The sequence below is a fragment of the Miscanthus floridulus genome, chromosome 8, assembly GCF_019320115.1.
Source record: "Miscanthus floridulus cultivar M001 chromosome 8, ASM1932011v1, whole genome shotgun sequence".
Taxonomy (NCBI): Eukaryota; Viridiplantae; Streptophyta; class Magnoliopsida; order Poales; family Poaceae; genus Miscanthus; species Miscanthus floridulus.
Window position 1 is genome coordinate 209,139,959 of NC_089587.1, and position 15,768 is coordinate 209,155,726.

Here is a 15,768-nt window from a genome sequence, read left to right on the forward strand (position 1 = left end):
TGGCGGTTGCGCGGCTCGCGTCGGTACAGGTACAGTTGTTGTCGCCGGGCTCGACGTGACATTTGCATTTTGTGATCCCTGCCCTGCTGATACCGGGACGTGCCAACTGGTGTCATCGCTTGCAGCTACGCGAAGCCTGGCGCCGACGTTTGCACACTGCATTATTGAATAGCTGGCACTGGCAGTGCCTGAACTGTACTCCGTATGTGAGTGAATAACTGAATACACCATAGTCCACACGGTACGGCCTATGCTGATGCTTATGCTAAAATATTGTGATAGAAAAATATTATTTCATGGTAAAAAGTAGCGTTGAATAAACTCAAACGAACGGGACATTAAAGTGCCAGAGCCCAGAGAGATGGGTTGGGGTTCCTTCTTTCTGCAGCGGATGAAACACTCGCATAGGCCCATACCAGATCTTTCCTTGCCATAACTCTAGATCCTCTCCTTCCTGTCTCAGAACAAGATTCGGTTGTTCTCTAGTGACGTGGTTTCGATCTTAAAAGTTAAAACCGACAGCAGGATACAAATACAAATTTTGATTCGCGACCGCCATTACTAGAGAAGGCCTTTAGGCTTTAGCTCAGGACAGTCAACTGTGTGTCATGGAATAGCTGGCTGTCTCTGATCTGCTGCTTACGCATCATTACTCAGATAATGAAGCACCATGACGGTGCGCCATTCAGCAATTCAGGTATGCCTGATTAAATGGATCAGTAAATAAGTGACTCAAGTTGAGCAATAGGGAGACGGAAAATCGTGTCCGCCGCAGTTGAGAAAAATAGCCCAGAGACTCGCCGGACGACTGGCGGCAACTTCCACCGTGTGGGTGCGCGTCGGTATCCACACGATTGCTTTCTAGCAAAGTCTTGGACCGCAGAGGTCGGTCTTCCCGGTATTATGTGGTTTGTTACGCGTCTGAAGTTTGATTGTCTGAACTCTAGAAGTCTTAGGCGCAACAAGGCCCATACGCTGATCCTAAGCAAGGCCTGCATCGAATCACCCCAAGTACAGAATGATGCAGCGGAGCAGCCCAAATAGTCCGCAGCGCCTCATCAGTTAGCTGTGAGACCTGTGATTTGCCAGACAACTTGCCTGTGCTTAAGAAGGGCTATTTCTCAGCCTTGTCTCTTCCAAAGTCACAGGATCAATTTGCATCCGCATGCTCAACTTCTTGTTATCGGCTTGCAATGATGCAGAGCAGAAATTCTCTGAAGAGCTCCCCGTTTACCAATCAAAACAGGGATGCAGAGCTGTATATTTTCAAGCTTGATTTGTATAGATATCATCAAACTTTAAAGAGAAAACCTCATTGGTGGATTTGTATAGATGTCATCAAACTGTTCTGTTACAAATAACATCTGTCAAAAAGAACCCAAGCGGATATTTTTATCTTGCTCTACGGTTCCCTTGAATAGCAAAGTATAACTGAAAGAATTGTTCAAGAGCTGGGCACAGGGACCAGCAAAAAACTGTAAACTGCAATGATGAAGCAAGGTACTTACAGAACATAACAAATGCGCTTCTACTTGTTCCCTTCCCCTGCATCGAATCCATCAGTTCAATTTATTAACCAAAGTACTGAAAAATATCATTCTGGAGACTCTAAGTGAAAAAGATATGGTTAATTTGAAGCCACGACGGGAAATGAGAAACTTTATAATGTTCTCCATCAAATGGCTACATACAAATGAACCTACAATGCATAGTGGTGTTGAAGAGAACATATAAATGGCCAAACACAAAGCCCAACAATACGAAAATGGTACCTACTGCCACGCTTTGATAGCTAGGCACCTATCCATTCTCCCCCACTTACACTAAAATCATGAATACGACGAGGGAAATAACGTGGCATCTTTTCCAATCAGGTATGCTCACATTTGCTCTAACAATGGATTTATCAGCTAATCTAAAAGGACGATGCTCTCCGCAAACCGTTTATCATGGATACATCAGTGCCTTACTTTTCCATGATACTTGAACAACAATCGTTGCACAGAAATTGTGCATAGAAGAGCCTATTAGGATACCCCAACTAAAAGGCTTTGTTGTTGTCGTTGTTAGAGGAGGAAATACTGCAATTTTTCAAAGAAACAAATGGAAAACTGGATCGATCATTTTCAATAAAAATGGAACTGGAAAAAATAAGGTGTCCCTTCCCTCCCAGGAAAAGGAAATATTTGCGGAAGGGGTGAAGGTCCGATCATTAGATATCTCTGATACATTAAAATTTCCTATCAGATAAAGAAGGAAGAAACTATATAGTAAATTACAGGATTACCATTTGAGAGGAAGTAGTCTGTAACTCAGTATCTTATGTAAGACCAAAGGCATACCAGATTTGCTTGCTCAGAACAGACAGAGATCTTTGGGTTGTCAGGAAAGTTTATTGAAATAATGGGAAGGCAGACTTTTCATTATTATTATGTTCTGTACTTAATTTTGAACATCAAACTATTACGCTGCAGAAGATCAGAAACCAGACAAAAAGAACATTACTTAATTTTGAACATCAAACTATTACTCTGCAGAAGATCAGAAACCAGACAAAAAGAACATTCAGTCACAGGTTGGTATAGTACCATTCTACTGCATCATTAGTATAGTTCACCATAGTAGAACATAAGAACTTACAGTAAAATGGAGATGGAACAGTGATGAGGCGTTATGAGTAGTAACCTCACATAGGTTTCCACCATAGCAATGCTAGGGAGAACCTTTAAAAAGAATGCAGAGGTAAAAATGAAAATCAATAAATATTTGGTTACAAACATACATTTCTTATGGTGCGGATACTTCACTAGAAATCTGAAGACTAAAGATGATTTCACAAGGTGGAAATAAATTGCTTCAAATAATGTAAGTAAACCTATGGCGATTTGCATATACATAAATTGTTAGCTAGATTCTTTAATGTGATATATTGGGTATTGCAGTAATATTCGAATCATGCCCTGGATGTAACTACATAAACAAGTGAGTGTTAGTTAGATCCACATGAGCGCTTGCAAGACCAACTAAAAAAGGGACCAACTAAAAAAGGTAGACAAGGCTTAAAATAGATAAATAGAAGGAATCAACTTAGGAACTTAGGTCTTGGCAGCAATTCATGTTTGGATGGTGTTTCTACCTGGCCAAGAAATATGGTCTCTTCAAGCTGGAATGCAAGCTTCAGACAAAGATTGATAGACATTCCAGAAAGAAATGTCATTGACATAGACTAAGTTGCACGCATCATCATTGTTCTTTCATTTGACTGCATATTGGGCCCTTGAATTAAATCTGCTATTCCAGCTGACATAAACCAGACATTAATGCTTCACAAGCTGGTTGTGCCAAAGTGAAGGAGAGAACCTAGAACATCCTTGTCGCCCTCTCACGAATATATGTCCACCTGATTTAAGCTGCAGCAATATTTTTTCTTGAAGACAGCTGCAGCAATATTTTTTTTTCTTGAACACAGCTGCAGCAATATTGTATATCCACAACTATTTCTATGACATTCAATTGAAACAGAGAACAACATGGCACAATGCTTGGGAACAGACCTAGCAGTAGCTCTCTCAATCAGAGAACGTCTGCATTCCCCGGTTGTGGCAAGAGCAACACTGGCAGCAATCTATGATGCACTGAACACCACGTATTCAGCATCTGCAGACCCAATTGTCAAACTTTAGCGATTGGTATCTACCAAATTAACAAATTCTACATGCCGATTGATGAGGGGCAGGAGTCATATGTGATTAAGTCTTAGAGCTGTACCTTTAGGAGTGCTCAATATATTGGTCAAATTCCCAGTCAAATTTCATGCTTGAATGAATGATATTGGTCACAGTCAGAGAGATTGTCATCACCAGAAGTCTCCACAAGAGCATACCCCATTGCCGAACTTGTGAAATCTGACAGCATCCCTCACAAGAATATCACAGCCAGTAATTTTAGATATGAACTTTGTAGCATTGTGACAATCTACACAAACCCGCAGATTCTTGACAATTCGAATTGGCATTTCCTGTGGAACAAAAATTAATCCGAAGGCAATCGCAAGCTTCTCGCTGTGATGGCTGACCATGTGAACCTTATCAGTATCTGCAACATCATGCAGCACTGAACTGACATCAGGTTTGTATCCTTCTTCAAGCATCTTGGAGTTGAGCCACTTGAGTTTTTCATAAATTCCCTTGGAGCAGGGGTGAGACTGGTCGTCAGCAGAAAAGATGTGAACTTTATTCTTATACTTGATCCAGCTACAACCTGGTTCCTTCTTCACTTGCCTGTCCCTCATTCCACGCCTTAGCTGGGCAACCTCATTCCATTGACCTTTAGCAGCATGCATGCTGCATAGTAACACGTAGCTTGCCGGGTTCTGGGGATCGATTTCTAAGAGATTCTCGGCAGCCCATTTGCCGATTTCCATGTCACCGCGCAACCTGCAAGCACTCAGCAATGTTCCCCATCCAATTGCGTCAGGGTGCATCGGCATCTGCTTTATGAACTCCTCAGCTTCTTTTAATTTCCCAGATCTGCTATACAAGTCAATCATACAGGTGTAATGATCATCTATGGGCACAATACCATGGTCCTTCTGCATGGAACGGAAGTAGCTGCGGCCTTTCTCAACAAACCCCGCACGACTGCAAGCAGAAAGAACGCCGATAAATGTTACTCCATCAGGCTTCACGCCCTTAGCCAACATCTTCTCGAACAAATCAATAGTATCTTTTGCCCTCCCAAACTGAGCGTACCCAGAGACAAGTGCTGTCCAGGAGACCCGATCATGAAACGACATCTCATCAAACAATCTGTGCGCATCCTCAATGCTACCACACTTCCCATACAAGGTAACTAGTGCATTGGACACTGTGATGTAATGCATCAATCCTAACACAAGCGCTAGGCAGTGGAACTGAGCTCCTTCCTCTAGGCTTGCTAGGTTAGCGCAAGAACTTATGACACTTCGTAGGGTGTAATCATCAGGATCAATGCCATCTCTTTGCATCTCAGAGAACACCCTGACAGCCTCCTCACTGCACCCGTTCTGTCCATAACCAACAATCAATACAGTCCACGAGATGATGTTTTTGCACGTCATCCTCTGGAAAACAGTTTCTGCCAGTTTGATGCTCCTGCACTTTGAGTACATGTCAACAAGCGCACTCCCGACAAAGACATTGTCATCGTAACGAGTCCTGATAATGTAGGCATGGATCTGTTTCCCCTGTTCCAAGGCTGAAAGGGCACCACAGGCTGTAAGGATGCTTCCGAAGGTGTACTGATCAATAGCAATGCCCTGAAACCTCATCCTCCTAAAAATGTCAAGAGCCTCTGACTCCAATCCATTCTGTGTGAACCCCGTAACCATTGTGGTCCAAGTAATGGAGTCTCTGTCCGTCATCACCTCAAACAATTGCCTTGCTTCTTCAACCATCTTGCATCGGAGCAGCCCAGTGATCATCGTGTTATACATCACCACATTCTTGCCCTCCATTTCATCAAAGACTCGCTTGGCATCCCCAACGAGGCCCATCTTAGCATACATATCAACCAGTGGGCTCCCGACAAAGGCGTTCACTCCAAACCCAAGCCACAGAATCTGACAATGAAACTGCCTACCAAAGGCGCGGTCACCCAAGGCTGATGCTTCCATTACTATGGCCGACATCATGATCCGGCTAGGCCTGACGCTACTGTCCGCCTCAAGTAACGCGTGGTACACCCTGACCGCCCGAGCATGCGAGCCACCGCCAGAGAAGCCGGCGATGACCGCATTGTAGGAGACAATGTCGCGCTGTGTCATGGATGCGAAGAGGGCCTCCATGTCATTGAGGAGCCTGGCGTGGGCGAGACTGGAGAGGAGCGCGTTGTAGGTGAAGAGGTTCGGGTGGGGCATTGCGTCGAACACGCGGCGCGCGCGCGCGGCGGCCAGCCTTGCCATAGGCGGGGAGCAGGTGGTTGAGGAGGTAGGTGGGCGGCGGATGCGGTAGGGTCCTGAGGATGAGGCAATGGAGTGCGCCGGCGACGTGCGGCTCGGTCCGGGCGGCGTACTGGCTGCTGAGCGGGCGGGACATGGCACGCGGGGAGGAGAGGAGTTGCTTGTGGAAACGAACGAACGAAACGCATGAGACCACGGGCCTCCCTCCATCCAGTAAGCTCTGTGTGAACCCAAGCCCACACAATGGTATTGCAAAATGGGCCAGCTGAGTTACTTGGGCCATGCGTTGCCTCGTCCCCACCAAAATAATTTCCTTGTTGCTAAAAAAACAAAATAATTTCCTTTGCTAAAAAACAAAATAATTCCCAACATATAAGGAAAAAATAAGTAATTTTATAGATAAAAAATAATATAATGAGATTTATGCTCTGGAGTGTGAGCTAGAGACATCAGAAAGCACAGTAAAGTACAACCGAAAATGTCTTCGATCCGTACCATTCTTTCAAGGCAACAAAGAAGCCCATAGGTTGCAAGCCTGTTCTTCTTCCTAATGTCTGTTCGTTTGTCTGAATTCTGGAGGAATCTGGATGGTTTGGAGGAATGCTGGAGGAATTTGTGATAGAAAAATACTGTTCCGAATGAAAAAATAAGCGGATCAAGCCGGGTTTAAGGGCACGTGAACGGGCCGTAGAGTGGAGGCCCTATTCGCTTAAACTTATCAGTCCGATTTATTAGTTATGGTATAGTGTTAGCCGCAAAACCATCAGCCGAGCCGAACAGCTCAAATAAAAAAAAAGCCTGGTTAATCGGCCCAGATGTTCCGTAGGAGATACCCGGCACCGTCCACCGATGCAAACGCGCGACTGGACCAAGACACCGCGGTTTTGAACACCTGGCCGGACATATCTCGGCTTAGGAGCTCATGCCATGTGATTGCGTCAACGATCAGAGTTTAGGTTGTTTACAGTCACGACTCACTGCTGTACGCAGCAGCACAGTACTTTTCAGCAGTGTTTTTCTATCACAACAAATCAGTATAAGCATGAGAGCTGGTCTCCACAGCATATGCTTTACGATAATGGACACTCATACAGAGATCACCAATCGTGTTGATACGAAAGAACCGACAGAAATGCTTGATACCCTTCTTCAGTTCTTCCGGTCAATTGTCTGGTGCAGTTTGCGCAACAGCCTGACACGAAAGAACTGACGATTGCACACCAAAGTGCCATGCTACAGGGGGAGAGCAGTTTGCATTTTGGAGTTCTTGCTTCTTATTAGGCATAACCGCCGCTGATTAAGATGTACATGCTGCAACTGTGTATCCAGAATCTCGCAAGAGGGTGGTTGCAACTTGCAACTCTGAGCCATTCTTTGAACAAGAAGAAATTTTCAATCCGAACTCTAAAAAAAGCATCAGGTACAACACTTAAGTAAGACTGTACGGGGATAAGTATCCATTGAATCAGGTCACCATCATCATGCCGTTAATCATTGTGCAAACAGTGACCAAATGATTGTCAGTAATTTATTGCTTTGCTTGCCATACCACTCCACACGCTAACAGCCTGTTCGTTTGGCTGTGGCTTGTCGTAAACGATCGTAAATTTTCAGCTGGAACAGTATTTTTTTCTCACATAAACCAGCCAACAGTACTTCTTCACAAACCAGCAACGATACGAACCAGCTAACCGAACAGGCTCCAGAGCAATCCATGTTGCTCTCATTTACGGAGTACATGACTAACTGCACGGGCACGGCGTAAATGATACGGCTCCGAATACTGCACGGGGCACAGTATTTGTTGCCTGCATTGCGCCACAGTTACAGTGCTCTCTGGTTTGTGGAACTGTTCACAGGATCCCACAGGTTGACGCTCCATTGAAGCCAGTAGTGAATGTTCGTAGGAGAAGCTGGAATCTACCACACGGAAGTGAACATTCGGAGCATGCATGTTCCGTCGCCCATCATCTGGTCATCGATCATTTGCCCTGCTCTCATGTCCATTCTCGTGTCATGCAGCCGCTTTTAAATGTGAGTAGCTGCTGTCCCCCCCCCCCCCCCCCCCCCCCCCCCCCCCCCCCCCCCCCGCTGTTTATCTTTTCGTCATGATGGAGTTCATCAGCTGCTACATCGAAGAATGACTTGTCATGTGATGATGCACTCTATCCTCTTCGTTAGGTGAGGCGTGGCTGTCAGAGGATCTGGATGCTGCCTTGTGTGTAGCTAGAGAGGTCCTGGGTTATGGGAATGCATGGCACCACCGAGCCCTCTGAAAGTTCCAGTGCAGAGGCGTGTTGGTATGTCTGCTGGATCTTTCTGTCTTCTTCAGTTTTTCTCATCTTTGGCTTCGCTGAAAAGCGAGACTGAAAATTACTGCTCGCTGATTTGTTGTGAGAGAAAAATACTATACCATAACTTATAAGTTTAAGCGAACAGGGCCACATTACAGCTGTTGCCCCTTTGTTCATATTAAGCCCGTAAAGCATCGATATCTTTTGTCAAAAAGGGAAATAAATAAAGGAAGCTAGTAGCTTAGAATAGAGCTGCAAAGTCGCACTGCAAAAACAAAACAATCTAGATAACACGGTAGTTACCGGCCTGTCGTCATTTCGATCGATCTAACCTACACATCAGAAAAGATGATCGATCTATTCTGTCAGAATCGGAACAGTGAATGAGCTTGCGACCTTGTGACTTGTGACTCCAGCATCACACATAGTTGCAGGAACACTGAACCTTGCTTAAGGTTTCATTCAGCTTTGATGCTTCCGGCCGAGATTGGTCCCGCGACTGAAAGAAAGATGCCACTGAACACCATGCTCAACGTGCTATCGCCCAATCCAAGTTGGTCCGGGACTTGAGTGGAGGGCCCACTCATCTGCACTGCTGCGGTTCCGTTTCCCGCCAATGCCTGTTTCCTCTGAATCACTTCCACACTCGTAGCAAATGATCTCTCTGAGAGTTGCAGCTACCACTAACCGAGTAAATTAATGATTGATGAGGAAAAACAAAATCCACTCGCATCACTCTCGGCTGACCCTCCTGCCGGCAGGTGATGCATCACACGTATGTGCCTTTTACTTGCACTTTGCGTCCGTAAGTGCTGGCCTTCTTTTTTTTTTGGCAGCGCGAACTGCCAAGGGACAAGTCCTTTACGAAATGGTTTCACTTTGGCTTTTGATACCTGCTGATGACATTTCATCTGCTTGATGACAGTCCGTTAATGCACTACATGTAAGAAGTTTTGTTGCCTCTCACCAAAAGGCTCCCCCGACAAATACAGCACTTGTGCGTTGATGGGACCTTTTCAAAGTTTAAATACCCGCCGTGGTCGTTCATAATCTCAGAACATGTGTTGATTACACAGATTGAAACTATTATACTACGATTAGGATAGCTCAAGTGGCGGCAGGCAAGGTTGGTGTCCACTTTGCTGGCACCCGCGAGAGACAGGGCGCATAATCTACGTCCCTTCGCATCTTTATTTTGGCTATTGCGATGTATACGCTATATATGCTGGGTTAGTGTACGTACACGATGCCGTTGCTTGATTCGTGCTGTACGTGTGTGACGCTGCGAGGCTACCTGTTTTGTAGTGTTATCGGCGTACATCCATCCGTCCTATTCAGGTGCCATATAAGAATCTACGGATTCGTGGGCGTGCCTCCGTCGTGGCCAACATCGGAACCCACCACAGCACTATGCCCTTCATCCTGTCTCGCCAAAGTGCAAAGGCCCTATGCTGCTCTATCGCTTTGTCTTCTAGTAACTGCATCGGCAGATAATGGATTTCATTCTGCAAATTGCGTGGGTGGTCTGGTGCTGCCGAGTGCCGAGTGCCCCTCTGACGTGTGCTTTCGGGAGCCTTACATACCACAAACCACATCTCTGTAATCACCCGGGATGATTTTGTTGCAAACCTGCATGGTACATCTGACGAAATCGATTCAATCAAAGCGCAGAAGCTGAAACACTGGCTGACACTGGAACTGATATAGTCCGTGTTCGGTTCCAAAAATAGTTCCAAAAAAGTGCTACAGTACCCGTCACATCGAATCTTGCGATACATACATGGAGCATTAAATGTAGACGAAAAAAAAACTAATTGCACAGTTTGGTTGGAAATCACGAGACGAACGTTTTGAGTCTAATTAGTCCATGATTGAACACTATTTATCAAATAAAAATAAAAATACTACAGTACCCAAATTCCAATTTTCTCTTCAACTAAACACAGCCATAGTTCCTTGAAGCTGTTTGGTCGCCCCAGCAGGGTTATTATGATACGGTCCCTCTCTGCGATCATGTCCGCGACGTGGGGCCCTTGTTTAAATAAGCGGGTCCTCAGCCCAGCGCCCCAGCCGAGACTGAGACGACCGTGCGTGCACTGCACCCATGGACACGCACCAGGCACCACACATGACACGGATCAGAGGAAGGTGGTCCCGTTGATTGATTGCCTAGTGATTACCGCCGCAGCGGCCGTCGTGGTTCACCTGATCAGAGTCAGAGACAGGGTAAAAGTGGTGTTTGGTCGTCCCTCCTAAATTTTAGTCGCTGTCCTATCGAATATTTAACATATGTATGAAGTATTAAATATAGACTAATTATAAAACTAACTGTATGATTTACGACTAATTTACGAGACGAATCTTTTAAGTCTAATTAATCTATATTTTGACAACGTGGTGCTATAGTAAACATGTGCTAATAATAGATTAATTAGACTTAAAAAATTCATCTCGTGAAATATTGACGGATTATATAATTTATTTTTTTATTAATATTCAAACACCCTATACAACATCTTTCAATATACATTCTAAATTTTAGTGACCGAATCCTTACACAAAAACTGATACGAGTTCAGCCAGCCATCACTCCCCGCCGTACGTGCGTGGCTCAGGCTGTGCTGGTGGGCTTGTGCCCGCTGTTCATGCATGGTCCCCTGCACGGCATGCTCGGTTCACCTCACCTCAGGTCCCCTCCTGCACGCTCGCTTGCTGTTGCTGTCGACCGTGCGGTGTGACTGACCGGACCGCGCGACGGAGTAAGGTCTGTTTGGCAGAGCTCGCGCTTCAGGCCTGGGGTTAAAATAGTTTCAGTTATGGCTTTAACAGTGAAGCAGATTTACTTGAAAACTGAAATAGTTTTTTTTACCATATGACAAAACAGCTCCTTCTGTTGAGAAAAGATGATAGAATCTTCAAAATATCCATATTTTTTTATTTTTGTTTCTATTTTCTTTTGCTACGTTATCCGTTCGCTTGTGGTTGTGTCGGTGCAAAAAAAATGATCAACTAGTAAATATTTATCGTTTTATCGTACGTTGTGATCGGATGTGATCTAGTACTCAATGACATAGGGTCTATACTGGTTCAGGTAACATGCCCTACGTTCAGTTTGAGTCGGTCGGTGACTTTATTCTTAAGCCCAGGTGCTCGAAGTTTGCTGTGAGGTTACAAACGAGTGGAAATAAGATGGGGGAATCAGAGGTCCGGTCAGGGAGCTCCTACGTGCCAGCCTGGGCACGAAAAACCGAGAATCGAGAACCGAACCGAACTAACCGGAACCGAAACCGAAGTAACCGAAACCAAAATATTCGGTCCCACATTCGGTTTCAGGTTCCCAGGAACCGAAACTACTACGGTTAATTCGGTTCCAGCACTCGGTTAACCGAATTGACCTGAAATAACCGAACTAAGTTGTTGGACCTCTTGTTTTTTTAATGCAGGCTTGAATATTGCTCTATGCTTGAATATTTGAGAGAACAATAACATATATGTGTTGTACTGTTGTTTTATGCTGCATTGCTGTTTAAATTGTCCCTTTTGACTGTATGAAAAAACAGGCAAAATGTTGCCAAAATTTGCAATTGAATGTGTTGTTTCTTGGTTCCTGAAAAATTCGGTTCCATCGATTAGAACCGAAACCGAACCGAATTAACCGAAACCAAAATTCCTCGGTTCCGCATTTTCAAAGTAACCGATCGGTCCCTTCTTCTCAGGTAACCGAATTAGCTGAAGAACCAAAGAACCAAACCGATCGGTTTCGGTTAACCGAACGCCCAGACTTACCTACGTGCGCTAAGTATTGAAACGTATGCTCTGTGTAGCTTTAGAGTGTCTAAAGCTGGCAGAGAGTGAGTCAAAATGATCCATGTGTTGTCTGTTGTTCCATGAATCGATCCTCCTTTTGGTAGAGGGTGCATCCCCTTTTATAGATGAAGGGGACGGCCTTACAAGTGAGAGAGAGGGAGTGTGTGCTACCTAATCTTGTTGCCCACGTCATCGGGTACGAGACGGTTTGTTGGCGCCTACAATACTGTTGACGCCCTGATGCATGTGGTTGGTTCCATCGTGTTCTTCTGGTATGACAAATATCGGCGCCTACCATACTGTAGGACAAATGTCGGCGCCCACAACCATGTTCGTGTCCTGATATGTCTAGAAGGTTGCAAAGTACCCTTCTGACATGACCTAACAGTACTGTCCTGCAGGTTTACAGGGTATGGTCCTTGGTATTACGTTTGACTTATGCGCCTTACCTTATATGCTCCGCCTGATTTCTCAGGTCCTCACCGAGTGGGCGCCCCCGTTCGGTCCTTCCTAGTCGGTTCCGACCGCGCCGGACAAAGAAGAGCCGTAGGCAAAGGATGGGTGTGTTTCCGGTCAGAGAGGCGGGTCGGAGTCAGAAGCGAGCGTCGCCCTCCTTGGCCTGGCCTTTCGGTCGGAGAGGCAGATCGGAGTCGAAAGCGAGCGTCGCCCCTCCTTGGCCAGGCCTTTCGGTCGGAGAGACGGGTTGGAGTCAAAGGCCTTTCGGTCGGAGACTGGATCACTCTTCAGGCCTATTGTTAGGTATCTGGGCCGGCCCAGGAGTTACGCGTCATCCGCAACATCGTCTGCTGGGCTGAGCTTTTTGCTGAGAAGAAGGCCCATTAGGGACCCTGAGTTTATGAACCCGACAGGAGCCCTCGAACGATTTAGATAGAATCGTCTGGGGGATTTCTTCGTTTTGTCAGCGGGTGCGTGCGAGTGCACCCGCTGGGCGTAGCCCTCGAGCCCCCAGACGATTTGGGTAGAATCGTCTGGGGTTTTTTTTGACTAATCAGTGGGTGCGTGTGAGCGCACCTGGTGGTTGTAGCCCCTGAGCCCTCGGGCGATTTGGGTAGAATCGTCTGAGTTTTTTTTGACTTGTCAGCGGATGCGCGCGAGCGCACCGATGGGTGTAGCCCCCGAGCCTGTGTTCGACTGGTGAGTCGGTTGGAGGCTGAATATCTTGGTACTCTTTTCTAGGGCCGCTGACTCCTGTGTTTCTGTCGTTCGGGGTGTTTTGTCCATGTTTGTCTAGCCCGCGACTTGCGCGGTCGGTTGTTTTCTCGAGTCAGCGTCGGGCGACCTAAGACCTAGAGTCTCGTTGGGTTCAGCAGGGGTTGGTCTAGTTCCGTGTGTTACCCCGTCCACAATTTCCGCAACCGTCGGGGCTGAGCTAACGTCACTTGCCTTGATGGCTCGAGTGACGCGCTCGGTGAGCTCACTAACGGGCGCGTTCATGCGGAATTCAGGTCCGTCGTTCGTGACGGGGTCAGCATAGCCCTTATGTGGCATTCCACTGCTCCTTAACCCGTCTCTCAGCAGATGCCCGGGTCGTTCCGAAGACCGACTTAGGTGGCCCGTTGGCCTCCCCTCGATGGGGATTCTGTGGTCATGGCTCGAGGTTAGGATCGAACAAGAAGGTTGAGATGACCCTGTCTGCTTCTGGGCAGATTGGGCGCGGGCCGTTGGGGCTCATCTGTGTTTTCTCCCCTGGCTCTATTTGACGTGAGGCGACCTCGAGCCTTTCATGGGCCGGCCTTCGAACCCCGATCGGTCATTGCTCATGTTGAATGAGGCAACTATCGCCTCGTGGCGCAACACGAAGCGTTGTGATGCATTAATTTACATATGCAATGCTTTGGATGTATGGGATGAATGAATGATGGTATGAATGCGTGTGTGAATGCGTTGTATGAGAATGGATGAAGGAATAATCATGCATCAGAAAATAAAGTGAGACGGTTTGGTAAAGTTACCTTGATGACTCGAGTGACGGGTTTTGGGGAGCTTTTATCGGATATGTCCGAACAGGATCCATGTTCGTCGTTCATGATAGAGATGGCATGGCCCGCATGGGGTGGTCCCACTGCTCCTTACCTATCTCTCGGCAGTCGCCTGAGCCGCCCGATCGACCCAGGAGCCCATTGATCTCTCCTTGATGGGGATCCCATCGTTGGACATTTCCAATTCTAGCTTGGGGGTGGAGGGCCGTATGCGTGCGGTTACGCCTTGTTTCTCCTGCCCGGCGTGCGGTAGTGGTGGGCCATGCCTAGGCCATGTCCCGTCTAACCAGGCATCATTTCATTAGGTAGGGCACATCCCAATAGTCAGGACACGTCCCACCGCATCCCATCCGCATTGAATGGGGGAAAGGAGAGGGTTTTTCGCCCCAATCCTTCGTCTTTCTCCAACTGCCATGTCTCCTCCTTAAATAGGGGAAGAGAGAGGGTTTTCGTCCTAATCCTTCGCCTATTCTTCAACTGCTCCTCCTCCTTCTTCTTCCTTTTCGCCAAGCACGTTCATGTGTCGCGACGGTTCCTAAGTGAGAGAGAGTAAAGCGACGAAGATGAGAACTCACATATCCGTTCGTGAGTCTGAAGCGCGATGTCGAGCTAGAGGCCATCCAATCTGGACGAGGCGGTGCTGGTCGCCTTCATCGAGAAGGGGCTGCTCCCGCCGAAGGAGGTGGCGCACTTGAGGGCTCCTGCGCCAGGGGAGGCCATTCCACGACCCCAGGCCGATGAGGTCGTATCCTTCCTCGCTTTCTGATGAGGACATGACACTCATCCATATGACCATGTTTGGCACATGGTATGGAGGGGTAGGAGGCCAGCAAGGATGTCCAAGTCAAGAAGGAGGCACGAGGCTAATTCGGTTCGAGTCCCCGAGGTGGAGGCCCAAAGCAACTCAAGTTCGAGTCTGCCTTAGCCTCTAGGACCAGTCTACCTTAAACTGGTCACCCAAGACGCATCCGAACTCCGTTTTTGGCAATCCACATATGGTTGGAAAGATAATTTGTTAAGAAAGCCAATCCAAGTGGTCTCACGTCAAAAGACCTTCAGAATAAATGGGAATCATCAAAACAAGTCAGCGTCTAGAATCTACCAGGGTGCTACGACACCGTCTTTTGGTCTGTTGGACCGTGTATCATGTTTGGGCCCATTAGGGGGCGCGTCTAGGGTAGGCGATGACCCTAAGACCTTTATAATTATACGCTACCACCATCATTAGGTTTTGGGGTTTTTTTGCTTTGATTAATCTATCAAGAACAGTTTCACCGTTCATCAGTTTGTGAGACCCCAACTTCGTTAGATTAATCATTCATATGCAATTTAGTTGCTTTCTTTCTTGTTCTTGCTTGTGTTCTTCGTTATGCAGGCAAGGATTAGCCTTCTTGGTGAGGTCAACCAGATATGTGTCTCAGTTGATAACCAGAGAAGTTGTGGTGCTAAGATTGCAGGGTTTGATCTTTTGATCTGAAGCCAGATCGGTGTGTCATTCTCTGCCACAATGATAGTTATCTGTACCTGATGGAAGATCAGGATCCCCATCCCTGGATGCATCCTGGGTGACCAATTTAAGGTAGACTGGTCTTGGAGGCCAAGGCAGACTCAAACATGAGTTGCTTTGGGCCTCCACCTCGGGGACTCGAACCGAATTAGCCTCGGGCCTCCTTTTTGACTTGGACACCCATGCTGGCCTCCTACCCCTCCATACTGATGAGAACATGAC

General features: G+C 46.7%; 1 pseudogene; it reads right to left on the reverse strand.

The window, feature by feature from the left end:
• Positions 1-2,945: 2,945 nt before the first annotated feature.
• Positions 2,946-6,096, reverse strand: LOC136474775 (putative pentatricopeptide repeat-containing protein At1g68930; annotated as a pseudogene).
• Between the last annotated feature and the right edge of the window lie 9,672 nt (positions 6,097-15,768).